Genomic DNA, 27,702 nt, shown 5'->3' on the forward strand with positions numbered 1-27,702 from the left:
CTGATATCATGTAGCTCCAAAATCAATGTGCTGTTTTTCAGAAATTGTATTTACTCAAATGTTGCTGACAAGCCTCAGAGTTATATGTGACTCTGGGGTGTATCTTGTGTGGAATGGGAAAACTTGCCACCATTACCTCCCCACTCCCAGCTCACTGCCACCATCTTGCTGCCGTCAGCTCACCCCAGCCAACTCTCTGTGGGCAGAAGCTGCCATGAACCTAGGCCTTCCAATCTGGTTTCAAAAGCTGGCCTGGCTTAAGGGAAGCAAAAGTTTTATTTATTTATTTATTTATTTATTTATTTATTTATTTAATTAATTTGTCACAACACAAGCACATCCACAAGCCTATGATTTTGGGAGAAAGCTCATGATTCTTGGGAGGAGTTTTACCATGAGGTGGCTCTTTGTTCTCCGCCATGAGGTGGCTGCTCTTTGTTCTCTGCTTATTGCCCATGTGGCACAGCTGCATGGCAATCTACACAGGCTACAGGGACATCACTCCCACACATGTCTAAGGCGTTCTACAGTTACACTATTCATGCTACATGTAGCAACAGAAATACATCTTGAAACATCCTGACTCTGCATGTTAACAAATCTCATATAATTGTATGTAGGAGAAACTTCTAAGCAGCTTTGTAAAAAGAAACCTTATCAGAAAAGGAATGTCCTGTGGCTATCATAAAAGTGTTGATACATTTCACACCATCATAGAGGCCTGCAACCTTGATGTTGCTGAACAAACAAGTTTCTGCTTATTTCTTTTGTACGTGATAAAATTAGCCAAAGTTACTTATGCTTGATCTTTGCACATAAGCAATTTCTCAAAGATTGCTCATGCTTATATTTGCACATAAGTAATTTCATAAGTAATTTCATAAAAGAGTTCATATGGCTTAATATTACAACACGCCCACCAGCCAGCACTCCTTCTTCAAAGGCTTCCTCACCATCACTTTCTAGTGTCTCCCCATGAAAGGCCGACTAAGCAGAAGTCATGTATTGCGGTCCACCAGCAGCCCAAGAAGCTGGCAGCAGAGTTGGAAAGTGAGGAGGCTGGGGAGGACAATGGGCCAGTCCTGGAGTCAGGGGAAGGCCCGGACGACGGCTCTGTATTAAAGGCAGAGATGGGGCCAGGGCCATCTGGGAGCGATGTGCGGACTCTGAAGCCTCCAGAGGCGGACAGCAGAGAGGCAAAGGAACAGGAGGAGCCTGTTCCTAGTGCATGCATGCAAAGAGCTGCCAGAAGGCAAGAGCAGCTAAAGCAAAAAGGACAACTTGAGAGTAAGGCCAGGAGATGATTGGCTCCTCCCATAAGGCTTAAAAGAGCAGCAATGGCTCTTGTAGGAAACCAACATTGATAAATCTGTTTCGAGTCAGTGTCTCTTGTTTTTGAACTTCGTGGGGCTTTGCCAAGAACGGCCTTTGGCAGGCTGCCAAAGAAAACAAAGATTTGTGATAGGGCTGAAGGATTTTTTCTGAAAGACTTTGCTTTGGAATTAATTTGAACTAAACTGAGAATGAAGTAATTCTCAGCTGTTCTAATAAAATATGTTTGTTTAGGACTGATTGTGTCTGATAATAACTACTTGGGTCTAGGTCATAACATCATGGTTCCAGGCTGAGTCGCCCTGTCACTGTTCATGATTGCCCCATTCTGCACCCAGGAGCTGTCAGGGTCTGGTGCAGCATGCTGAAGGAGAGGTTCTTCTCCCCAACCCTGGGTGTGATTGGTAGCTTGCCAGCTCAGATGCAGATAAAAATCCCCAAGTTTGGAATGGTGTATCTATCTGTCTATCTGTCCCTCTCTGTGTCTCTCTGTCTCTGTCTCTCTCTCTCCCTCTCTCTCTGTCTCTCTGTCTTTGTCTGTCTGTCTCTGTCTCTCTCCCTGCATGTGTGTGCAAATGTGTATAACAATAACTTTCGCTTAGCCTGCCTTTCATGGGAATGCTAGAAAATGGAGTGAGAAAGCCTTCGGACAAGGAGTACAGGCTGGTGGGAACTTTCGCCTCCGTTAAGCTGGGCCAGCTTTGGAAACCACAGGCTCACAGTGAGCTGTCTCCACAGCTGGGATGAGTTTGTCCTATGGCCAGGTGGTGGGGGCAAGGTGGCGGGAGCAAGGTGGCAGGGGCAGTGTGATAGTGATGAGGTGGTGACAATGAGTTGTCATAGACCCTGTCTTGTGATCAACAAGGAAAAGGGAGATTTTAAAAGTCAAAAGATAGGCCTGACTGTGCAATTGAATACTTATCCCTTTTTTTTACATAAGCATGCCATGTACAGGCTTAGAAGCATTCATTTAGCAATGCTTCAGAGCCACAATGCCATTAAAAATAGTGATTTACAGCTGGTTTCTGCACTTGCAACCATTGCAGAACCCCCCACAATCATGTGATCAAAATTTGGGCACTTGGCAGCCAGCATGTATTTACAAGAGTTGCAACATCTCAGGGTCATGTGATCACCATTTGCAACTTTCCCACCCAGCTTCCAATAACCAAAGTTAACGGCCACATCAGCTTTGCTTAATGACTGTGAGATTACCTTATGAGCTGCAGTGATTCTTTAACAGCCATGACAAAATAGGTCATAAAATCAGATGCGATACACTTAACAACCTCTTTGCTTAGCAATGGAAATTCTGGTCCCCTAGTGGTCAAAAGTCAAGGATTACATGTAATTGTAGAAGAGTATAGAGATGGTCTTGAACAAAATACTTGTGTTTTTTTACTAGTAAAACATGGGGAAACAGGAAAGTGTGTGAAAGATTAGTCCACCTTGACTCTCTTCAGTATAAGAGGGAGAAAAATAGAAACTGATATCATGTTTTTAAGATTCTGTTATTATACTGTTTATCAATAAAGCATTTCTTGTGAAGTCTGTTTCCTGACCTGGTTTACCTTGAAAGGCTAACATATTAAAAAAGGAACAGAACTTCAAGGACAACGGTAATCCCTGCTGGGTTTTTTTGTGTTTTTTTTTTTGACACCTCCCTCTGCAACCTCCTGGCATAAATTCTGCCTTCCTATCGTGACTGTACAATTGATGGTGTATGGCAAATTGAAGATTTATACTCTTTTTTAGGGTTTTGACTTTTTCTTAAAATAAGGACAACAATAGATGAATTATACTCCTGATAAGCTTGATGCACCTATTTTTTAAATTTTGTATTTTTTTTATTTTAATAGAAAATTTAGTAAAAAAAAAAAATAGCCCTCTTCAATGGTTGCTCATTGATTTATCTCTTAGGGGGCTAAGGAAAAGAACAGTTTGGAAAGCTCAGGTCCCCAGCTACAGGGAAGATGCCCACCAGATTTAAAATAATTGCAGCAATAGTTGAAGAGATTTCCCAACTTTCTGTTCAGTTCCTCTGGGTCCTAAGCTTGGGGAAATGCAAGACAATGGTGAGATTTCAAACTCAGCTCTTTCTTCGGCTCAACATTTATTTGCTTAAAAGAACATCTAGAGTGAGGCTACTCTAATTGCTCAGAAGGCAAAATAGAGGATACTTTATGATGTGTTCTGGTTAACAATTCAGCTCACAGGTGGGAGGACAAGAAAAGAATTAAAAACTGATCCCAAATTAAAATTGTATACACATCTGTATTTGTTTCCATGTGTGGATAAAATCTCAGGAGGCTTAGCAAGAGCACAAGTGAAGGTCTTCTGACATATTTAATGGCATTGTTTGAATCATTCTGTATTTAATCCAGATGACTCGGTAAGAACTTTGACATAAACGTCAGGAGCCTGGTCTCACTTGGGATATATTTTTTTCCTTTATAAAGGTTAAGGGATTTCCTACTGCAAATCCTTTTGGAATGCCATTGCTTGAAAAAAACAAAGAAGAAGCAAACAAATGTGCAATCCTGTACAAGTTTGAAAGCAGTCCTTTGTTTAGGAAATTAGACATACAGTTGAATGACCTTTTTTGCACTGAAGGGATGAAGTGTATACTGGAAAAGATCTATACCACTGCTGCTTATTTTATGTAGATGTAGAGTGGGAGAGTTCCAGCATGACAGGGCAAGCTTTCAACAGTTTCATCCCATCCCAGTCACTGTGCTTAGCTATCAGCAGGAATGTTTCTCTTCAATTTCATTCTGTGAGGTGCTAACAAGCAACCTTGGAGATAGAGAGTCTGCGATAGCTGTACACCAGATGTTTCTGACCAGACTATGACCCCGGTTGCTATATCTTTTAAAGAATAAAACATCCCTGAAGAAGAGAGGAAATAGAGGTTTTATTTCTGATCTTCACATTCTTTAATTCATTTGCTAAATTTTATTCTCTAGAATTGTTGTACTTATTATTAGCGTATGGCATTGTTCAGGGGTGGGCTTCAAAAATTTTACCAAGGGGTTCTGTGCCCGGTTGCTGGGTGGGCATGGCTAGGGTGGATGTGGCCTAGTTGGCCCCCTGCACCATGATTTTTGCCCTCCTCAGGTTCCGGAGGCCCTCTGGAGGCTGGAAATGGGCCCATTTCTGGCCTTCCCGAACTTCCTGTAGGCCAGTTTTTCACCCTCCTCAAACCTCCACGCGTGCCCTGCACTTACCTGCATCCAAAACGGGCTGCCTGGGGACTCCTTGGAAGGGTGAGGTGGGGTGGGAGGGGCCAGCCAAAAGTGGGATTTGGAGGTTTTCTGAACTGCACAGAATCTTAGCTAGAGGTTCTCCTGAACCCCTGTGAACTCCCAACAGCCCACCCCTGGCATCACTACAGAAGCCAGGAGACCACAATGCTATTGCAGAGTAGTAGTTTGGCTTGCCAAAGTATCAACCCTGTTATAAGACATGCTTTCTGCTTCCCAAGGTGTGTCACAGGAGAGCGAGCTGGTTTCGCACCTGAGAGAAAGACGAGCAGCTGTTCCTGCAACGTCACCAACGACCCCCCCCCTTTCCCAGAGCTGCCTCACAAGTGGACACCACAACTGGGAAGGTTACAGAGCAATCAGGAATCTGCCTGCCTGCACAGAGCACCAGCTTGTCTCTTTACCAAAGCGGTACCTATCTATCTACTTGCATAGAACATGCTTTCGAACAGATAGGTAGACACAAGCTGAGGTGAATGACTAGAACTCACCCTGCCACACAGGGTGCTAGGATTGAAACCGCTGAAGTTGAGATTATCTCCACTGTCATTAAACCACTGAGCAACCACCCCTCTTATGCTGTGATCATCTAAAGGATTAACAGTGGTGTAGTAGTGGTAATAGTAGTAGTATTAGCTGTTTCTAAGCTGTTTTTTCTTTTCTTTGAAATTAATTTTTAAAAGTTAGGCTGTAAAAATGAAAAAAAGGAGAACATCTAAAATGTAATGTCCATCCCAGAAGGATAGGACACACTTAAAAATGGGGTGGGGTTTTGATTGTGGGATTGTGTAGAATATCTTCACTTTTTTTAAAAAAGTCCTATGGATGCCTCTGAGATGAATGTAGGAAGGCCATTCACTTAAATATACAAAGTATACATTTTCAAATTATTATTTTGTTCTGGATAAAGTGTTCACACTCATTTCATCATAACAGCTTTTGCAATCAATATGCGCTAATTCCAAAGCATAACTAACTAATCCAAAGTCTGCAAGAATTCCTATCTGCATGTTAATTTTTCAAAAGATTCACTTTTGAACCTAAATATGAATTGAACTGACAAGCCCTGACAAGATCCCTCTCTGGCTAACTTTCATGTCATATAATTAGTATTATAAATTATGTGCAAATCTAAAATTATTATCGAAAACGAAGTTTTACTACAATAAAGATTGGTGGCCTTGAACTGCAAGGGTGTGCTTAGGCAATGTTTCTGAAACACGCTCCAAGAAGGCCTTTCTTCCCTTTTACTTCTCATCCTCCTTCCAGAGAATTTCAAGTGGGTCATTTCGCTGTGCAAATGTGGGAGAAAGATAACGGAGTGTTACTTGCAAATGGCCAAGAACATCAAAGAAGCAGTAAGAACGCTGAGTTTTCATGCACATTGGTCCAAAAATACTTTCACAGTGACAGAATCTAAACCATGTGTCTCTGGATGTATCTCTAGACTTCAGAATGTTAATTTTGGAAACAGCTAAACTATCTTCGCTTGTTAGAAACCTTGTCCGGCTTTTGTACACATTTAGATGTATTACTTGTCCTTATATGTTACGGCTGTAAAAGCTTTTGCCTTTGATGTTTTATTAGCTCTCCGAGCAAAAGAGTTAATTGAATAAACAATAATACATAATAATTTATTATTTGCTTTGATTTCTTCCCACTCCTTAAACTTTAGAATGTACAGGAAATGGCTATCTTCTGCTATCCCAATGTAATTTGCTTGCTTATGTGCTGGATGCAATGAAATGATTGAAAACAAATGGAATTAGGTGGAATCATAGGAAGTGAGGAATGGGATATATCATCGCACTCTCAAAAGCCCAGTGATTCCAGGATAGAGGCTTTTGTTTTGTTTTGTTTTTTTGTGTTTTTTTTTGAATTTGCAGGGAATGTAGTCCAATTAACCCACCATGACAAAATCAAAAGCTAGAAAATGACATTATGAGTCCATCCTCCCTTTTGCTGTCTATTTTTCCCAGGCAAATCTTAAGAAGAATCATTTAAGATCCAGATTCCATCTGTACTCAGCTTCTAGCTCAACAGATGCTTACTTGGAGGTATGTACTTTTTTTTTTATTTCTTTTTGTCACAACAGTATACACAAACAATTGTCATAGATAAAACAACTTATTTTGAAGAAAATATGTACATATATGTAAAAAAATATGCATCAACTATATCAATTTGATATGATGAAGGGAACAATAGGACAGGAACGGTAGGCACTTTTGAGCTCTTATGCATGCCCCTTATAGTCCTCTTAGGAATGGGGTGAGGTCAATAGTAGACAGTTTTTGGTTGAAGTTTTTGGGATTTTGAGTAGAGACTATGGAGTCAGGTAATGACTTCCAAGCATTAACAACTCTGTTACAGAAGTCATATTTTCTGCAATCAAGTTTGAAGCGGTTGACATTTAGCTTGAATCTATCTTTTGCTCTTGTAATATTGCGATTGAAGCTGAAGTAGTCTTTTATAGGAAGGATATTGCAATAGATGATTTTGTGTGTTAAACACAGGTCATGTCGAAGTCGACGGAGTCGTAAGTTTTCTAATCCCAGGATTTCAAGTCTGTTGGTATAAGGTATTTTGTTGTTTTCGGAGGAGTGAAGAACTCTTCTAGTAAAATATTTCTGGACTCTTTCTATTATATTTATGTCAGAGATGTGGTATGGGTTCCAGACGGATGAGCTGTATTCAAGAATAGGTCTGGCAAATGTTTTGTATGCTCTAGTTAGTAGTGTAGAGTTTTTAGAAAAGAAGCTGCGTAAAATTAGGTTTACAACTGCTACTTCTTTATCATATTTATATTTTGGTTTTCTTTTAGGAGCTCAAGGAGATTTATATGGGGAATTTCCTTCATTTCACTCCTGCAAGAAGTGGAATTATGTTTGTCTGAGAGGTAACATCTTTTTCAGGAAACTTCTGTGCACTTCACCAGAAACTCAGTGCTTTTGTCAGAACAATAAAAGTAGCATGGTGGATTAAAACGTAAAATGATTAAAATTTAATTAAAATTAAAACCCAGGTGCCACACTGCTCACACATTGATATGTATATGTAAAATAAAATAAAAAAACTTAAGGGGAAAAGTAGCATAGTGTTCTACCCTTTGGAAACATGCACCTGAGTTTTGAATTTTGATGTCCATAAAAAGGGGTGTGAGTTGCATTGTGATGTTGGGGAGCTGCTAATATCCATCTGGCCACCCTTGCCTGATGGCACAGTTGCACTGCAGTATAACAGGTACAGTTAGGGATGCCCAAACTGCAGTGCACTTTTGTGCATTCCTGCTTTACATTTTGCTTTTCTTCTGGACAGTGCCCAGAATATTTTCTTTCCAACTGGATCCCCAAAGCTGTGACACTTTCCCAGGTAGACTATAGGTTTTTAAAGAGGGGTCTTTTAAGAGGATGGAGGGATATGACAGGTGGGGGGAAAAACCTGTCGGGGAGGGGTTTAGGCCCGGTGCTTGTTCGCGGCACTACGCCATCTGGTCCAAAGGCAGAGGGGGATGGGTTCGTTCTGGGAGTAGAGAGTTATTCAAGCTATACGGTAAGTGGGAGAGGCAGATATGGCGGAAGTGGGGGGCCATATCAAGTTTTGGGAGCACGTGCTCGCTGTCTCAAAGCGATCACGTGTTCCGGCCCCTCAGTCTTTACCCGTTCCCCGGGCGGTCATGGTCCTCAGAGCCTTGGTCTCCGGTTGATGTTATGTAATGCTCGGTCCGTGGTCAATAAGGCCTCCCTGATCTGCGATCTTATTCAGGGGGAAGCCGCGGACCTTATGGGCATTACGGAGACCTGGTTGGGCCCGGAGGGGGGGGTTTCCCCTCGTGGAGTTATGCCCGCCAGGTTTCCGAGCATTTCATCATCCGAGAGCCCAAGGTAGGGGTGGGGGGGTAGCGGTTGTTATAAGGGAAAGTCTAGAGCCGAGGGAGGCCACTGTACCTCAGATTGCCGGTTGTGAATCCCTCTTTGTGAAGTGGGGCCATCGGAATCAGTTGGGCTTGTTGATCACGTACCTGGCTCCTTGCTGCGTGACTACAGCCCTACCCGAGTTGTTGGAGGTGCTCGCCGGGGTGGCGGTTGAGACCCCCAGACTTATAGTCATGGGGGACTTTAATCTGCCATCGACGGGCTTGTCATCGACGGCGGCTCGGATGTTCCAGGCTTCCATGACGGCCTTGGACCTGATTCAAGTAATTGATGGCCCTACGCACACATGGGGAGGCACACTGGACTTAATTTACATCTCTGGGCAGTGGTTAAATGATCTGGAATTAGATAAGTTAGAAACAGTACTGGTGTCATGGTCAGATCATTTTCTCCTTTGCCTAGATTTTCGGACCGCTACCCACCACTGCAGGGAGACAGAACCAATGCGTTGGTTCCGTCCCAGGCGCCTGATGGACCCGGAGAGTTTCCTGATGGAGCTTGGGCCGTTTCCTGAGGACCTGGCCCACGGCACGGCTGAAGAACTAGTTGCGGCCTGGGAACGGGCTGCGGCTGGAGCTTTGGACCGTGTCATGCCCTTGCAGCCTCTGACCCGGCGTAGATCTCAGCCAGCCCCTTGGTTCTCCGAGGGGCTGAGGGAGATGAAACGCCGGAGAAGACGCCTAGAGAGTGTCTGGAGGTCCAGCCGTTCCGAAGCTGACCGAACACTAGTTAGGTCTTATTCTAGGACCTACCTAGTGGCAATGAGAGAGGCGAAGCGTTCTTACGCTTCCACCCTCATTGCGTCGGCAGATAACCACCCGGCCGCCCTGTTTCGGGTGACCCGCTCCCTTCTACATCAGGAGGTGCGGGATGACCCATTGCAGGGACGTGCCGAGGAGTTTAGTGGTTATCTATACGACAAAATCGTTCAGCTCCGGGATGGCTTGGACTGAAATTGGGATGATCCAGGTGAGAGGGCAGAGTCATGTCTTGTGAAGATTGTTTGGGATGAGTTTGACCCTGTGGCTCCTGAGGACATGGACAGGCTGCTGGGGAGGCTGCACACCACGACATGTTTACTGGACCCGTGCCCTTCCTGGCTGGTGCTGGCCTCCCGGGAAGTGACACGAGGCTGGCTCCAGGGATTATCAACGCTTTGTTGGAGGGAGTTTTCCTGCCGCCTTGAAGGAGGCGGTGGTGAGACCCTCCTCAAGAAGCCTTCCTGGATCCAGCTATTTTAGGCAATTATCGCCTGTCTCCAACCTCGCTTATCGCAAGGTTGTAGAGAGTGCCGGCACGGCAGCTACCCCAGTACCTGGATGAAGCTGTCTATCTAGACCCGTTCAGTCCGGCTTCCGACCCGGATACAGCACGGAGACAGCTTTGGTCGCGTTGGTGGATGATCTCTGAGGGCCAGAGACAGGGTTATTCCTCTGCCCTGGTCCTGTTAGATCTCTCAGCGGCTTTTGATACCATCGACCATGGTATCCTGCTGCGCTGGTTGGGGGTTGGGAGTGGAGGCACCGCTTATCGGTGGTTCTCCTCCTATCTCTCCGACCGGTCGCAGACGGTGTTGACAGGGGGCAGAGGTCGACCGCGAGGCACCTTACTTGTGGGTGCCACAGGGTCGATTCTCTCGCCTCCTGTTCAACATCTATATGAAGCCATTGGCGAGATCATCAGTGGCTTCGGGTGAGATATCAGCTGTACGCTGATGATACTCAGCTGTATTTTTTTCCACCCCGGCCACCCCAACGAAGCTGTTGAAGTGCTGTCCCGGTGTTTGGAGGCCGACGGGTCTGGATGGGGAGAAACAGGCTCAAGCTCAATCCTCCAAGACGGAGTGGCTGTGGATGCCGGCACTCGATACAGTCAGCTGCAGCCGCAGCTGACTGTTGGGGCGAGTTATTGGCCCCAAAGGAGGGAGTGCGCAACTTGGGTGTTCTCCTGGATGCACGGCTGTCGTTTGAAGATCATTTAGCGGCCGTCTCCAGGAGAGCCTTTCACCAGGTTCGCCTGGTTCGCCAGTTGCGCCCCTTCCTTGATCGGGATGCCCTATGCACAGTCACTCATGCTCTCGTTACCTCTCGCCTGGATTATTGAAATACTCTCTACATGGGGCTCCCCTTGAGATGCACTCGGAGGCTTCAGTTGGTCCAGAATGCAGCTGCGTGGGTGATAGAGGGAGCTCCACGTAGCTCCCACATAACACCCCTCCTGCGCAGACTGCACTGGCTACCTGTTGCCTTTCGGGTGCATTTCAAGGTTCTGGTTACCACCTTTAAAGCACTTCATGGCTTGGGGCCTGGGTACTTGTGGGACCGCCTGCTGCTACCTCATGCCTCCCACCGACCCGTACGCTCACACAGAGAGGGACTTCTCAGGGTGCCGTCCGCCAAACAATGTCGGCTGGTGGCCCCCAGGGGAAGATCCTTCTCTGTGGGGGCTCCTACTCTTTGGAATGAACTTCCCCCTGGTTTAAGCCAAATATCAGACCTTCGGCCCTTTTGCCGCGAACTGAAAACATATTTGTTTGTTCGCGCGGGGCTCTCTTAAATCGTCTAGATTTTAAATTTAAATTTTTAAAGTTTTAAATTGGGGTTTTTTAGATTTTATATATTTTAAATTTCTCGGCCAAACTGTATAATAAGTTTTTTAATTTATTTTTAATTGTACATCGTTTATTTTTATCATGGCTGTACACCGCCCTGAGTCCTTCGGGAGAAGGGCGGTCTAGAAATCTAATAAAATAAATAAATAAATAAATAAATAAATAAATAAATAAATAAATAAATAAATAAATAAATAATAGACTAGAGTCAGACACAGGATATACAACCAAATGAGCTAATTCTACTTTATTTTAAGTCTTTCGTAATCTTGAAATTACAAATCTCCCACTATTCTCCTTTACAGTTTAAGAAATTAGGGAGGGTGTCTTTTGGTTTAACAGGTTTAATAAATTAACAGAGTTGGAATGGACCTTATAGGTCAGTGGTTCTCAACCTTTATAGTGCTGCGACCCCTTTAATACAATTCCCCACGATGTGGTGACCCCAACCATAAAATTATTTTCATTTTGAATTTATCGCGCCTGAAGCCATATTGGCAAGCGATCTGAACTGCTTGCGATTGCCTCGAGGACGGAGGCATTAAAGTGGAGACTCCTCCCCTATTAAGTTTATCACGCCTGAAGCCAGATTAGGCTGGTGATTGGGAGTGATTGCAGCTGGCTTGAGAGGGAGACATCAGAGCAAAGATTTCTCTCTTTTTTAATTCATCGCGCCTGAAGCCAGATTAGGCTGGTGATTGGGAGTGATTGCAGCTGGCTTGAGAGGGAGACATCAGAGCAAAGATTTCTCTCTTTAATTCATCGCGCCTGAAGCCATATTGGCAAGCGATCTGAACTGCTGCGATTGCCTCGAGGACGGAGGCATTAAAGTGGAGACTCCTCCCTATTAAGTTTATCACGCCTGAAGCCATATTGGCAAGCGATCTGAACTGCTGCGATTGCCTCGAGGACGGAGGCATTAAAGTGGAGACTCCTCCCTATTAAGTTTATCACGCCTGAAGCCATATTGGCAAGCGATCTGAACTGCTGCGATTGCCTCGAGGACGGAGGCATTAAAGTGGAGACTCCTCCCTATTAAGTTTATCACGCCTGAAGCCGAATTCGCTAGCGATTTGAAGAGCCTGCAGCTGGCTTGAGAGGGAGACATCAGAGCAAAGATTTCTCTCTTTAATTCATCGCGCCTGAAGCCATATTGGCAAGCGATCTGAACTGCTGCGATTGCCTCGAGGACGGAGGCATTAAAGTGGAGACTCCTCCCTATTAAGTTTATCACGCCTGAAGCCGAATTCGCTAGCGATTTGAAGAGCCTGCAGCTGGCTTGAGAGGGAGACATCAGAGCAAAGATTTCTCTCTTTAATTCATCGCGCCTGAAGCCAGATTAGGCTGGTGATTGGGAGTGATTGCAGCTGGCTTGAGAGGGAGACATCAGAGCAAAGATTTCTCTCTTTTTTAATTCATCGCGCCTGAAGCCGAATTCGGCTAGCGATTTGAAGAGCCTGCAGCTGGCTTGTGGAGTCAACCATTGGAGTGCGATTCTTCAACTCGCAAGTATACTTCCCATATTTCCGATGGTCTTAGGCGACCCCTGGCAAATCATCATTCGACCTCCAACGGGGTCCCAACCCACAGGTTGAGAACCGCTGTTGTAGGTGATCTAGTGCAACCCCCCCCCCCCACCCACTGCCCAATTTGGGACTCTTTCTCTGCCCATTATGCTGCTGCAGGCCGTGTCCTCTCTTACCTGACAGTTCCCTCTTTGCTGCACCTCTCAAGGTTTTTCTCACATACTATTACAAGTTGAAACGGTGTTTGGTCTAATATCACCCAGTGACTTTGCACTTAATAGCTGGATTGGAACCTGAATCTCTTCTAACTGTGGCCATCAACAATTCAATATAAAAGATTAACATTAAACAAGTCAGTGTAATGTTACACTTAAGGATAAAATTTAATGTCTTGGCAGGACATCTCAATCATGTGAAAAGTCAGCCTAAAGATTTAGAATTGCATGTTACTGCCTATATTGAAAAGGCATGGCTTTCTGCATAGATCATTCATAGCTAAAGAAAACTGCTATTAGCACATAACTTTCCATGAAAAGCTTTATACTTTTCCGAGCACAAGGAGTGATTCATACCATTTATTCCTTCAAAAAGGCACAGTTATTTTAAAGGCAATTATTATAATAAATGAAGGTAAATAGAAAGCAAAAAAAAAAATCTCAAGCAGAACTCTTACTTATCCAAAGGATTTACAAGATTTTATATCTTTTCAATGCAAATTGGGGGGGGAAGGTTATGAACACAAGCAATTATGCTCTTATAATTCATAGAGTACTCCATATCCATTAAACTAATGGTTTAAAAAAAAGTTTTCACTCTTCTTTCAATAAGTTGTACAAATTTAGAAATAAGCTTTTAGATTGAAGGATAGGTCTCATTCATTAAATTGCTCAACCAAAGGATCTGATAATAGTATTTCAAATGTTTTTGACTTATTTCTCATTAAAATACATTCTTGAACTCAAAAATTTAGTTTGCTTTATAGTTTGGACGTATTTCCTAATAATGCAATAGTGTAGACATCTACTTGGATAAAGTTCTCCGAATGAACTTATCCTTAGTAATGTGTTTAGCATTATCTTAGATATTATTTTATAGGCAATGAGATTAAGTCCGATCTGATTCAATCAGGTTTAATCTAGATATATACAGACCACAGCTTTTTGAATCTGATTACTGAATTCAATCAATTAGATTAGGAGATGTGATCCAATTTAGGGGAGAAAAATATTTTTTGTGCATGTACAGAAGAAGTTCATCAATAGTTGGGTAGGAAGCAATTCATTTTATTCAATAATTCCACCCAGATTGACAATCCTGAATTCAGATATGACTGAATTGCCTTTTATGCACATCTGCAAATTGGATCTTTGAACAGCTTTATCATTATGGAATGCTTAGCTTTCATCATTCTTCTACATTTGGACAAAATTGTAGCTTTCATGAAATGATTTTCAATCAGCTGATATCTGATCCCATGTTTCTGCTGGAGCAGACAATTATATTATTTTCCTGCAGAAAGTCATATAAAAGCACCCAGCTTAGTTTTATAAAACCAAAACATTTCCTTAATAAAATTATGCTTTGTTACATTAAGGCAGTATTTAATATGCTTGATTCTGCAGTTCCTTTGTTTTTGTAGTCTCAGCACCAATGATTGGCATGTCCAAAGCAGTATTCTAGCAATCAAGGAAAGCAGGATTGAGCATGATTTGTCATCTGAAAAGAGACCCTGATTGAAGATTACAAAATTCCTTACTGGGGATACATCGTGACCATTAGCTACACAGAATGAAGCATTGGAAGAACAATCTGGAAACACAATCTCCATCACAATTCTTCCATGTCAAGGCCATTATCAAGTCTTCATCTTCACATTACTAAGTTCCTAACCATCAGATGAGTGGGAGCAAACAGAAGAAGGGACAGTAGCCCAAGGTGCAATCATTATCATGGAATGCTACATGGGCCGAATTCAGGGAATGAATGGATGTCTCCATTTGGTGACATGGTAGAACTTTCATTCAGTTCATATTTTCAGCAAGTTCATCAGTAATAGCTTAAACTGTTATGCATTAAAGAATGCAATGGCCACTAGTCCTGTTCAGTCAGACCACCCAAGAAATTAACATTTAATTAACTGATTTGCACAATCACCAGTAAATGTTAATTAAGGGGGATAAAATTCATGATGTTTATTTTTTTTGCTTCATAAGGCACCCCAGAATAAAGTCAAGTGACATCCAGAATTTCACTTTGCTTCTCTTGATCTTTTGTGTGTGTATAAATTATGGAACTTGTTACCATCTCTATTCTACTTTATTACTGTTTTCTCTCTCATTTTCTAATAGAGGGATTTATTATCTCAGATTTGGTTTCTGAGCAATGAGATCTTTAGGAATGGTTCACAGCTGCTTGGTAAAAGCTAGTTTGAGATCAGAAACTGGGAGCTTAACTCTTGTGTCAAACTTGGTCAGGATTTGTTCAGATTTTTCTCTGCTAGGAATTGCTAGGAAAGCGTGCACTTTTAACTTCACACTCAGGGGTCATTACATCCAGAGGTACCACAATCTCATGTTTACCATACTATAACCCAAACTGTCTTTGATCCAGTAATCCCACGCTTACAGATTTATTTTTGCCAGCTCATTTTAAAGATAATTCTGGGAAAGTTCTTGTGGGCATAACGTTCACTAGGGAAAAAATATATATTGCGTTACCAACAAATTATTCTTTCTAATCCTGCAGGTGTAAAATTGCCCTACAGTCTTTTCATATATACAAAATGAAAGAAATAGTAATTCTGCAGAGATTATGAAATATCAATAGAATGCCATTTTATAAAATTGAAGAGGACATTCCACCTGCTTTTTTTATGCTGCAGTCAATGTTTCTGCTGAATTGCAGAAAAATGTGCCTCCAGAATGAATAATTTCTGAATGAGAACGATTCCACTTGTTAAGATCAATTGTAAGAATAATAGTTAGCCAACTATGAATTACTTCTGCACAACCTTTCTTACCTACTAGAAATAGAAAATGTTATTTTTCTGACCCACATCTTCCTAGCTCTTTTAATAAGTTGTCACAAACAAAGTATCTACTGTATTTTTCAGAGTATAAGATGCCCCGGACTATAAAATGCTCCGGACTATAAGATGCATTTACCTTTTTTGGTGTGGAAAACAAGAAAAAGAAATCTGCCTCTGCCTCCCAGCAATTTTGCCTCAATGTAGCAAACAGCCTGCTTTACTTTGCTTTCAGCATAACTTGATTAGCACAAGAAAAAAAAAAACCTGCTCCCAGCAATTTACCTCCTTGCAGCAAGCAGCAGAGGTCTGCGCAGCAATAGGGAATGACAATCCCTGCAGCCTGAAACAGCTGAGAGTCAGGAAGCCAATCCAACCGACAATCAATTTGCGCTAATTAGGCTGTGCTGAAGCTGAAATGGGCCGTTTCTTCTTGCTGCTTGCTGCAAGGAAGTAAATTTCTGGAAGGCAGAAGCCAAAGGGTGGAGGCCAGTGGGTGGGAAGGGCTACATTCGGTGTATAAGATGCACCCAAATTTTCACCTCCTTTTAGGGGGGAAAATGTGAGTCTTATACTCCAAAAAATACGGTATCTAATAGTATCTCCAGAAGTCCTGTTTGCTCAATTAACAGGAAATGAAAATAACATTCCCATTCCCTTCTTTCCATTTTTTTCTTCTTCAGCAATTTGTGGTCAGAAATGAAATGCAGTCTGTTTTAAGCACTGTTTTTCAATGTTTTTGTAACTACTGTTACAAAGTTCAATGTTCAACACTCAGCAATATGTGATATCCCAATACAAGCAATGTGCTATGGGTGAGGGCTACGTACAGTATGCTAAAACACAAAAATCAAGGAATTAGGAGTGAATCCAGAAATATGCAAGTACAATTTACAGCCATTCGTTCAGTTCATTTTCAGGGCTGTTGTAACATTCAAAGTTACAACAGCCCTGAAAAAAGTGACATGATAATTGCTCACACTTATTACTGTTAAAGGCATCCTCATGGTCATATGGTCAAATTTTGGACACTTGGCAACTGGCATGCATTTATGATGGTTGCAGTGTCCCGGGGTCATCTGGTCACCTTTTGTGATTGTCTGATCAGCAAAGTCAATGATGAAGCCAGATTTACATAACAATCATGCTAATAACTTAAAAACTTCAGTGACTCACTTAAAAACTATGCTAAGAAAGAATCATAAAATGGGACAAAACTCCCTTAACAATAGCCTTGCTTAGCAACAGAAATGATGGGCTCAGTTGCAGTCAAAAGTCAAGGACTACCTGTATATAATTGTTCTCACTGTTCTGCTTCACTATAGACTTCTCTGCTGCTTCTCCTTCATTTATTTCATTTCATTTATTAAATTTTTTATACCGCCCTTCTCCCGCAGGACTCAGGGCGGTGTACAGGCAAATAAAAACAAACAAGACACTATATATAAAATATAAAATTAAAAAACTTATTATAATTTGCCTAAAAATTTAAAAATCTATAAAAAACTAAAACCCCGTTTAAAATTAATAATAACTATAAAATCCATAAAAATTAACCCAGCCCCGCGCGAATAAAAAGATGTGTCTTCAGTTCGCGGCGAAAGGTCCGAAGGTCAGGTATTTGGCGTAAACCTTCTGGGATCAACCTATTGATTCCTTCTGGGAATCAATAAATTATTTGTTTGTTTCTTCAATTTATATCGCTGTCCGCTTGATAAGAGACATGCCTGGAGATGATTATGCTTATGGGAGGAGCGAGGAGAAAGTCAAATTAAAATTGGAGTCAGAATGGCAAAATGGGATGCTTCAACTGATGTTGTGCTTCAAGATTCAGAGTTAACCTTGTCCAATGTTATCCATTCTGCTTTAGACAAATTCCTATCTTAAGTCATAATGGAAAAGCCTCAGAGTTTCTGCCCCTCCTTTAGCTTTTGGACAAAATAAGTTGAAAAAAAGGCTAGAAATCAGACCTCATAAATGACCTCAATCCTGCTGAATCACATCAGCCAATAGAATTTTGGAAATATATCTCCTGCAATGCTTTTACCATAACAGAAATGAAGAAAGGGCAGTATGGCAACCTCTAAATTGTCCAGCAAGAAGCCTGCAGAGGAATTTAACTAAATCTAATGGAAAAACCTCTACTACAAATTAAAAATAAATGCAGGTTTTATTCCACTGCCATCTGAGGACTAGTAAGCTAGTAGTAAGCTTGCTTCCCTGTCTCCTCCCTCCTATGTTGGAAGGATACAGAAGAAAGGCAGGGTTTTCAAAACTAAATGCTTAAAAGATAGAAGAGTTCACCCTTCCACCTTCTGACTGCTTGTTATTTTTGATTTCCAGCTTTCTTTAGATCTGACAAGTGTTTCTTCTTAGGGGAATAAGCAGAAGGAGACTCCCTGACAAGTCCACCTGTCATAAACTCCCAGGATTTTGGCTTGCTGGTAATAATCTGTGTTAGAGATTAGAAGACTCACTGGTGACTCCAACTTTGCCCTCCAACTGCAGATAGATGCCAGACTTGTTGACAGGCTGGGCTCGCACAGATATGTTATGGCACAAGCAAAAGTTTGCTTTTAAACCTTTTTCTCTCTCCATGTGTGCGTGTGTGCACAAATGCATGCACATACACATATATATGTACATGCCAAAAGGGGAAAAATGGAAAGAAGAAAAACAAACCATCTATAAAATTAAGATTGTCATATGGTAATCTAATGTCCTTCTCTCTCTCTCTCTCTCTCTCTCTCTCTCTCTCTCTCTCTCTCTCTCTCTCTATATATATATATATATATATATATATATATATATATATATATATATATATATATATATATATATATATACACACACACACACACATACATACATATATATATATATATATATACACATACATACATATACATATATATATGTATATGCCATGTTTTCCCGAAAATAAGACCCTGTCTTATATTTTTCGAACCCTGAAATAAGCGCTTGGCCTTATTTTCAGGGAGGTCTTATTATTTTGGGGCACATGGAGGAAACCAGAGGAAATGGTAGGACTGGCTGCACATACATTTAAATATTTTCAGGGAGGGCTTATTTTTTTTTGGAGGGGGTGGCTTATTTTAGCACATGAGCTCAAAAGCCCAATTGGACTTATTATCAGGGGATGCCTTATTTTCGGGGAAACAGGATGTGTGTGTGTGTGTGTGTGTGTGTGTGTGTGTGTGTGTGTGTGTAGATATAGATATAGATATAGATATTCAGGTCTTTTCTCATGTAAGGTTGAGAGTATCTTGGCGACGTTTCAACGAGGTCTCACTCATCATCTTCAGGCTGGTGCTTTCAGCTTCGTGCTTCTGTGAGCAAAGCGTGGTCGGAGATGCTGTCTCTCTATAAATACCGGTGGGGAGGTGGGGAGTATTGCTGTGAGCGGGTTGGTTGGCTGTGTGGTTGCATCTTGATTGATAGATGGAGTGGGTGTTTGCAGATTGGTCGGAATCCTGTGTGTGTGTGGTCCTAGTCTTTTGTTCCTGAGCTTTGGTATTGTGGCCTCTGGAGCTCTGTGATGTGATGTCTTGAGCAGATGGCTGTGATGCAGCATCCTGGGTTTTGGTTATACATATATAAACTTGTAATATATATATAAACTTGTATATATATACATATATATACATACATATGTGTGTGTGTGTGTGTGTGTGTGTGTGTGTGTGTGTGTGTGTATGTGTGTGTGTGTGTAGGTCTTTGGTTATTTGGGTTTTCTCCCACATAAAATTGGAAGTGTCTTGGTGATGTTTCGACAAAATCCCATTCGTCATCTTCAGGCTAGGTGTTTACAGCTTCGTGCTTCTAGGAGAAATGTGTGATCACAGCTGTTTCTTCCTTTTAACTGCTAGTGGGGGTTTGAACTGATTGGTTGGGAACTTGGCTGTGTGGAGGTGTGGGGAAAGGGAGGGGAGAGGGGAGGGGGGAGATAATTGTAAAAAAAAATTTATTGTAAAACTTTTTCAATTAAAAAAAAATACGGTATTTGTATAAGACGGGATAGCACTGGGGCGGGTAGGCAGGCCCAGGCACCAGCCATAACTACCGGTTCTCCCGGACCAGTCCGAACTGGCTGAATCCCACCCTTACATGTTGCTTTCAAGCTTGTTTTGATCTACTCTGATGATATATCCTAAAAATTATTTGACCATCCTGGGTTTTTCCAGCCTATGTATATCTAAATTAAATTCAGTTTGTTAAATCATGAACACTGTGGATTCAGTACTGTTTTTCACAAAATCCACTAAGACAGAAAGCACCCTGAGTTGGAAAAGCAGAAATAGTTGTCCAGGAGGAAACTTATATAATAAATTGGTTGGAAAACAGAACCCATCATTGGCTTAAAACAATAACTTCAGAGACAGATTCTTGGCTAAAGTGACAGCCAAGCTTAGTTTGGCTGCTAATATCAGAAAGTTGGAAAGAGAAATAGGAAAGATATTTTCATGACTTTTCAGCATTTTATATGAAACTAGATATATTTGTTCTACGATACGTTAAAAATACTACCTCCAGTATCAAAGGGGGGACAGATCATAACGGCAGAATGTCCATACTGGACAGCAACAGCAGGAGAGCCTGATTAACTTCATGCTTCTAGGCTTCCCTTAGGCGTCTGGCTGGCAACTGAGAAGCACAAGATGCTGTACTAATAAAGCCTTAGGTTTCACCCAGCAAGTTTCATCTCAGATCTTTTTAAGTGGCTCCTGATACAATAATCAGCAGATAAAATGAGTGGATCATTCAGGTTTGCCAAATGGAACTTGTATCACTGTTCCAAAAATGGGAGAGAAATGTTATAAACAGGTAGATAGATAAACAGATAAGATAGACTTTATAACAGCACACCCAAGAAAGATGATAGAAATAGTAGTACATAATACAGGTAATCCTCGACTTTATACAACAGCTCATTTAGTGACTGTTCAAAGTTACAACAGCACTGAAAAAGTGACTTATGACCGTTTTTCACACTTATGACCGCTGCAGCATCCCTGATCAAAATATGGAGGCTAGACCACTGACTCGTAGTTATGACATTGCATTGTCCCGGGATCAAGTGATCACCTTTTGCAAACATCTAACCAGCAAAGTCAATGGGGAAGCCAGATTCATGTAGCAATCGTGTTACTAATTTAATAACTGCAATGATTCACTTAGCAACCGTGGCAAGAAAGGTCGTAAAATGGGGCAAAACTCATTTAACAAATGTCTCAATTATGGCCGTAAGTCAAATACTACCTATAACTATCTACTGTATACTGTATATCTATCCATCTATACACATGCATGTGCACACGCACACACACAACTTTAAAAACATTGTACCCTCTGGACCATTGCACAATGCCAGCTTTCAGGTAAGTCTACTTATAAAGGGAATAGAATGGACAGGAAAACAAAAAGCATTACTACTTAATTAAAAATTCTATTTCTTATGCACAAATCAAGGTCTTCTCTTTAAGATATAAACCTTTTCATTCTGTTGCGCACAGGACAAACTTCATGTTGGTCAAGGTCTATCTTAGAAGGAACATTAATATTGTTAAGAACGTAAATGGCATTATGTATAGAGAAGAAGAAAAGTGTTCCTTTGCTACTGTGCTCACCAGGTAGGAGGAAGGAGCTGTTTAAAGAAACACCTCATTTACATTTTTATCTTCCTATAGCAGCAGCAGCTTGAAAACCTGGAAAAAGGATAGAAACTTGATGATTCCAGATGTTTTGGACTTACAGGTTTTTAATATTAATATACTAATTGTGCCTGAGGGCTTCTACGGTATCCACATCTTGACATGATCATTGCAACTGTTGCCTTCCAAGGGCTCCAGACTTTGACAGAACTCACTAGTATCAGATTTATAAGCTATTTTAGGGATTTCTAAAGTGTCATCAGTGAAAAATCATAATGCAGAAAAAACAATCGCTACCAACCTGCCTTCTATTGAGAACCTGTATACTGCAAAAAGAGGGCTGTGAAAATATTTACAGACCTCTCACATCCTGGGCATAAACTATTTCAGCACCTACCCTCAAAACAATAGAGCAGCGGTTCTCAACCTGTGGGTCGGGACCCCTTTGGGGGTCGAATGACAATTTGCCAGGGGTCGCCTAAGACCATCGGAAATATGGGAAGTATACTTGCAAATTGAAGAATCACGCTCCAATGGTTGACTCCACAAGCCAACTGCAGGCTCTTCAAATCGCTAGCTGAATTCGGCTTCAGGCACGATCAATTAAAAAAGAGAGAAATCTTTGCTTTGATGTCTCCCTCTCAAGCCAGCTGTAATCACTCCCAATCACTAGCCTAATCTGGCTTCAGGCACAATAAACTTAATAGGGAAGGAGTCTCCGCTTTAATGCCTCCGTCCTCAAGGCAATCGCAAGCAGTTCAGATCGCTAGCCAATATGGCTTCAGGCGCGATAAAATCAAAACCAAAATAATTTTACAGTTGGGGGTCACCACCTCGTGGGGAATTGTATTAAAGGGGTCGCCACATCGTGGGGAATTGTGTTAAAGGGGTTGCCACATCATGGGGAATTGTATTAAAGGGGTTGCAGCACTATAAAGGTTGAGAACCACTGCTATAGAGCACTGCACACCAGAACAGTTAGACACAAGAACAGTTTCTTCCCGAATGCCATCACTCTGCTAAACAAATAATTCCCTCAACACTGTCAAACTATTTAATAAATCTGTACTACTATTAATCTTCTCATCATTCCCATCACCCATCTCCTTCCACTTATGACTGTTGCTTCTATCCTTATGATTTATATTGATATTGATTGTTGCCTGATTACTTATTTGTACCCTATGACTATCATTAAGTGTTGTACCTTAGAATTCTTGATGAACATATCTTTTCTTTTATGTACACTGAGAGCATATGCACCAAGACAAATTCCTTGAGTGTCCAATCACACTTGGCCAATAAAAAATTCTATTCTATTCTATTCTATTCTATTCTATTCTATTCTATTCTATTCTATTCTATTCTGTTCTATTTGTCTCCTCCCTGACATTCATAAAACACCTTAAATAGAAACATACAAGAAGCTAATCATTCCTTGGTATTTTTTCATATATAAATTCAGTATCTAGCATTAACTAGTTACCTAGACTAGTTTTTTAAATACCATGTTTCCCTGAAAATAAGACCCGATCTTATATTTCTTTGCCACCAAAAAAAGGCACCAGGTCTTATTTTGGGGGGATATCTTCTACTGACTCACCTCATGGTGGCAGCACTGACAGCCCCGCCCAGCCCACTGCTGGCCCACTTCTTCTGCAGCTACTTCTGCTGGCCCACTTCTTCTGCAGCTGCTTGTCACCACTTAAGCACAATGCCCCTGGCCTCCATTTCACCTGCAGCCAAGAAATGGCTCTGGACTTGATGTGTGTGGTGGTCCCCAGCCTCGTTTCACCATCAGAGGCCTTCAGGAGAGGCCTCTGCATCCAATAAAAGTGCTCCGGATTGATGCACAAACCCGTTTCTCAGCTGCAGAGGCCTTTCCTGAAGGCCTCTGACAGTGAAATGGAGGCCAGAGGTGATATGCACAAGCAGGGACAAACGGCTACAGGAGAAGTAGGCAGGCAAGGCGAGGCAAGTGTCGGGGTGTGCGAGGCCTGGCTGCAACTGTTGGAAGGTAAATAGGACAGCTCTACCCCCATCCCCAACCTAGCTTGATTTTTACCTGTGTGCCTCGCCCCACCCTGTGCACTCTGGAGTGGGTGGGGTCTTAACTAGGGCTTATTTTTTGGGGAGGAGGTAGGGTTTCTATTAGGCACACGTGTAAAAATCAAGCTAGTGCTTATTTTTGAGATAGGTCTTATTTTCAGGACAACACAGTAGTTGTAGATTCCTTTCACTTCCTACATAAAGGATTTGCCCAAGATATTCCAACCTTGGGACCATTCACCTATTGACTAACTGGGAGAGGGATCTTAGCTCTAGAGCATGTCATACAACACTTTAGGGAAGTAGATTAAAGAGTCAAAGGCAGACAGCATAGCCCACATAGCTCCACTCCTTGCTGTTTTTCCATATATTTCAGCATCTGCCACCTGTAATTTCTCCTTAATGGATCTAATTAGGACACAATACAGTGCACTCTCTGTATCACTTGAGCATGGCAAAATGGACATGGGGGAAAAAATGACCCGCAACTAGATTGTAGAGATTATAGATTATATAATCTAGATTATACAAACACATAAAAAGGGCAGTGAGCCATATAGCCTTCAGTAGAATAATGCTTTCAATTTTTCTCTCTATCCACATTTTCATTTAATTTAGAATGAAAAGTACCTAATTTGTTAAAAGAACTCTAGTCAAATGGCTTCCTAATGTGATGTCTCCAAGAACGTATCACTATTATTTCTTATGTCACTTTCCACTATTTCTCTGATGTGTGTGGGTCACTATCTAAAAGTAGCCTTTTATGTTTCCATTCAAAATACCGTTGTGCGATCAAAACAGCAGGTGAACCTTCTTTTGCTTTCTCTTCTTTGGCGTACTGAGCATCCAAAAATGTCTCAGTCCTATTATAAATTATTACAAATAGCAGGACAGCAATAATAAAACCCCAGAAAGTTCTGCTTGTGTAGTCCATGGGAAAATAGTTGGATAAAAGTAGAACCACTGACAGCCTTTTGAGGAACCCCCAGGGAAATCGAAGACAAAAATACAGCTTAGAGAAAATTTTGCTTTTATTGTATTGAAACACCTGACATCACAGAGGGGAGGAGATGGGTTTTCAGCAATGTTCCATAAAATCATCCATTATTTGAGGCCGAATATGTAGAATATTAAGGCATTACTTTGATGGAAAATGACAGCATACCAGCACATAGTATCTCATCCCTTTCATCAAAAGCTGAAATGAGACGCTGTTAGGGAGTTCCAAAAAATGCCTATTCTATTCTTTTCTATTTGTTTGTTTTTTTGCTTGCTTAAAACTCTTAAAAAGAAGAAAAGGTAACAAAACCTAACACAGAACAGAGAGGGGGGAAGAGAGGGAGAGAGAAAGAGAGAGAGAGAAAGAGAAAGTGCAATAGCAATAGCAGTAGCACTTAGACTTATACACAGCTTTGCAGTGCTTTACAGCCCTCTCTAAGCAGTTTACGGAGTCAGCATATTGCCCCCAACAATTTGGATCCTCATTTTACTGACCTTGGAAGGATGGAAGGCTAAGTCAACTTTGAGCCTGGTGAGATTTGAACTGCCAAATTAAAGGCAACAGCAGTCAGAAAGAGAGAGAGAGAAGGAAGGAAGGAAGGAAGGAAGGAAGGAAGGAAGGAAGGAAGGAAGGAAGGAAGGAAGGAAGGAAGGAAGACAAATCCTAAGTGTATTTTTTCTGTTTCATGCAAGAAGTTTTTCAGGGTTCTTTAGTCAGTCATAAATATAAATATTTTTTCTCTTCTCTTATAAAGGAAGTCAATTTAGTGATAGGTGCTAGTTCCACTCATCTTCACCAACCATTTCTCTAATGTGGATTGAGACAAACTTTTCTACTTTTGAGCAAGTAGTAATCTCTCTGCAGTCATCATATATATAAATAAAATTCCATGAGTTTTTTGCCTGTCCATTAATCCCAAAAGAAAAGTATCTGGTTTCATTAATCTTTTAAATCTTCTAAACTCTTGCATGTATTTGTATACTTTTTTTGGGGGGGGGGGCTTTTTACACATCTACCATACCTGATAAATTGCTCCTTCATGTTGTTCACATTTCCAATGTTAATTCAAAGTTATGCAATTCAGATCTTTTTATGATTAATAAAAGCCCCTTTCTGTAGCCCATAAAACACCCCCAGGTTGCAATAATAACATTCTACAGCAAAACTGTCTATCTGAAAACTTCAAGGTGTTTGAAGAATCCACAACCAATTGCATTCAGGTGACCTCGAGGGCAAAAATAAACCCCAAAGTGGCCTCAAGAGCTCTCATAGAGAGTGCTAATGACCAGATGACTGCAAAGAAATATAAACCTTCCATTCCCCACCCCACAAATCTGCTCAGAACCTATCCTTTTATCTACCCAACATCCATTCTAAACAGAACATAACAGAATAACAGAGTTGGAAGGGACCTTGTAGATCATCTATTCCAGTGGTGTCAAACTCATGGCCTCACATTGTTGTCATGTGATGTATCGCAACTCCTCCCCTCTTCACTAAACTGGGGATGGGCACAGCCAGTGCATGACACAGCCAGCCTGCGGGCTGAAAGGTTGACACCCCTCATCTAATCCAACCCCCTGCCCAAGCAGGAGACCCTACACCATTTCTGACAGATGGTGGTCCAGTCTCTTCTTGAAAGCTTCCGGTGATGAAGCTCTCACAAACTTCTGAAAGCAAGCTCTTCCATTGATGGATTGTTCTCACTGTCAGAATATTTCTTATTTCTAGGTTGAATCTCTCCTTGATCAGTTTCCATCCAGTATTCCTTGTCTGGCCTTCAGGTGCTAACTTGACCCCCTCCTCTCTGTGACAGCCCCTCAAATATTGGAACACTGCTATCATGTCACCCCTGGTGCTCTTCTTCACTAGACTAGCCATGCACAGTTCCTGTAACTGTTCTTTTAAAACAGCAGTTCTCAACCTGTGGGTCGGGACCCCGTTGGGGGTCGAATGACGATTTTCCAGGTGTCGCCTAAGACCATTGGAAATATGGGAAGTATACTTGCGAGTTGAAGAATCGCGCTCTAATGGTTGACTTCACAAGCCAGCTGCAGGCTCTTCAAATCGCTAGCCGAATTCGTCTTCAGGCGTGATCAATTAAAAAAGAGAGAAATCTTTGCTCTGATGTCTCCCTCTCAAGCCAGCTGCAATCACTCCCAATCGCTAGCCTAATCTGGCTTCAGGCGCGATAAACTTAATAGGGGAGGAGTCTCCACTTTAATGCCTCCGTCCTCAAGGCAATTGCAAGCAGTTCAGATCGCTAGCCAATACGGCTTCAGGCGCGATAAATTCAAAACAAAAATAATTTTATGGTTGGGGGTCGCCACATCATGGGGAATTATATTAAAGGGATCACAGCACTATAAAGATTGAGAACCACTGTTTTAAAAGGTCAGTATCTTCCATCCTCCTATCCCCCGCCATCAAAACTGATGAAGCTTTTTGGATGAGAAGCAAAACATTTTCTTCTTCTTCCTCAAGGAAAAACAATCCAGCTGCTTTTTGAATAAGCACTTTTGAGACAACTATGACCTGGATGACTGAGAATCTGTCCATCTACAGCAGCATTTATTTTTACTTAGCTATGTTTCCATAGAAGTAAAAAAATTTATGGGCAAAGCATTCCCAAGTTTGTCACTTTGTATTTTATATGTTAAATGACTCTAAACTCCCATGAAGAATGTTCAGACCTTCCTCCCAATGAAGTTGCTGAATCACCAGGCAGTTCCTTACAGTTTCACAGGTAGGAGGGAGAAAAGAAAGAGAAGTTGAAATATTGCCGAACTAACGGTGTATGGAAAATGGCATCTCGATAGATAACCAGATTTTGAATCTATGAGGCAAACTTTGAATCATCTATTCACAACCCAGAGTTGTCACTCTTTTTTTGAAGTATAAAATGACAGAATCTAACGCAGTTCAGTGTTTGGCACTAAATCATAAAACATTGTAATATTCAATTCCTAACAAGATAGAACTACGAAACCCCTTAGGCACTGATTTGAGAAACCAGTCCACAATATTGCAACTTGTCTAGCTGAGGTATACCTTTCTGAAGATTTGTCGTTGAAACCATCTTTGTCCCCCTCCCCCATACTGATATTGAGATTATCCTTATCAATAAGGATACTGATAATTGTGGGAAAGTGGGCTTTCACCAAATAAAATGACATCAAAGAAACAAATCGTTTTATAACAGAATAACAGATCTGGACGGGACCTTGGAGGACTTCTAGTCTAACCCCCTTCTCAAGCAGGAGATCCCATACCATTTCAGACAAATGAT

The sequence above is a fragment of the Ahaetulla prasina genome, chromosome 3 (genome assembly GCF_028640845.1).
Source record: "Ahaetulla prasina isolate Xishuangbanna chromosome 3, ASM2864084v1, whole genome shotgun sequence".
Taxonomy (NCBI): Eukaryota; Metazoa; Chordata; class Lepidosauria; order Squamata; family Colubridae; genus Ahaetulla; species Ahaetulla prasina.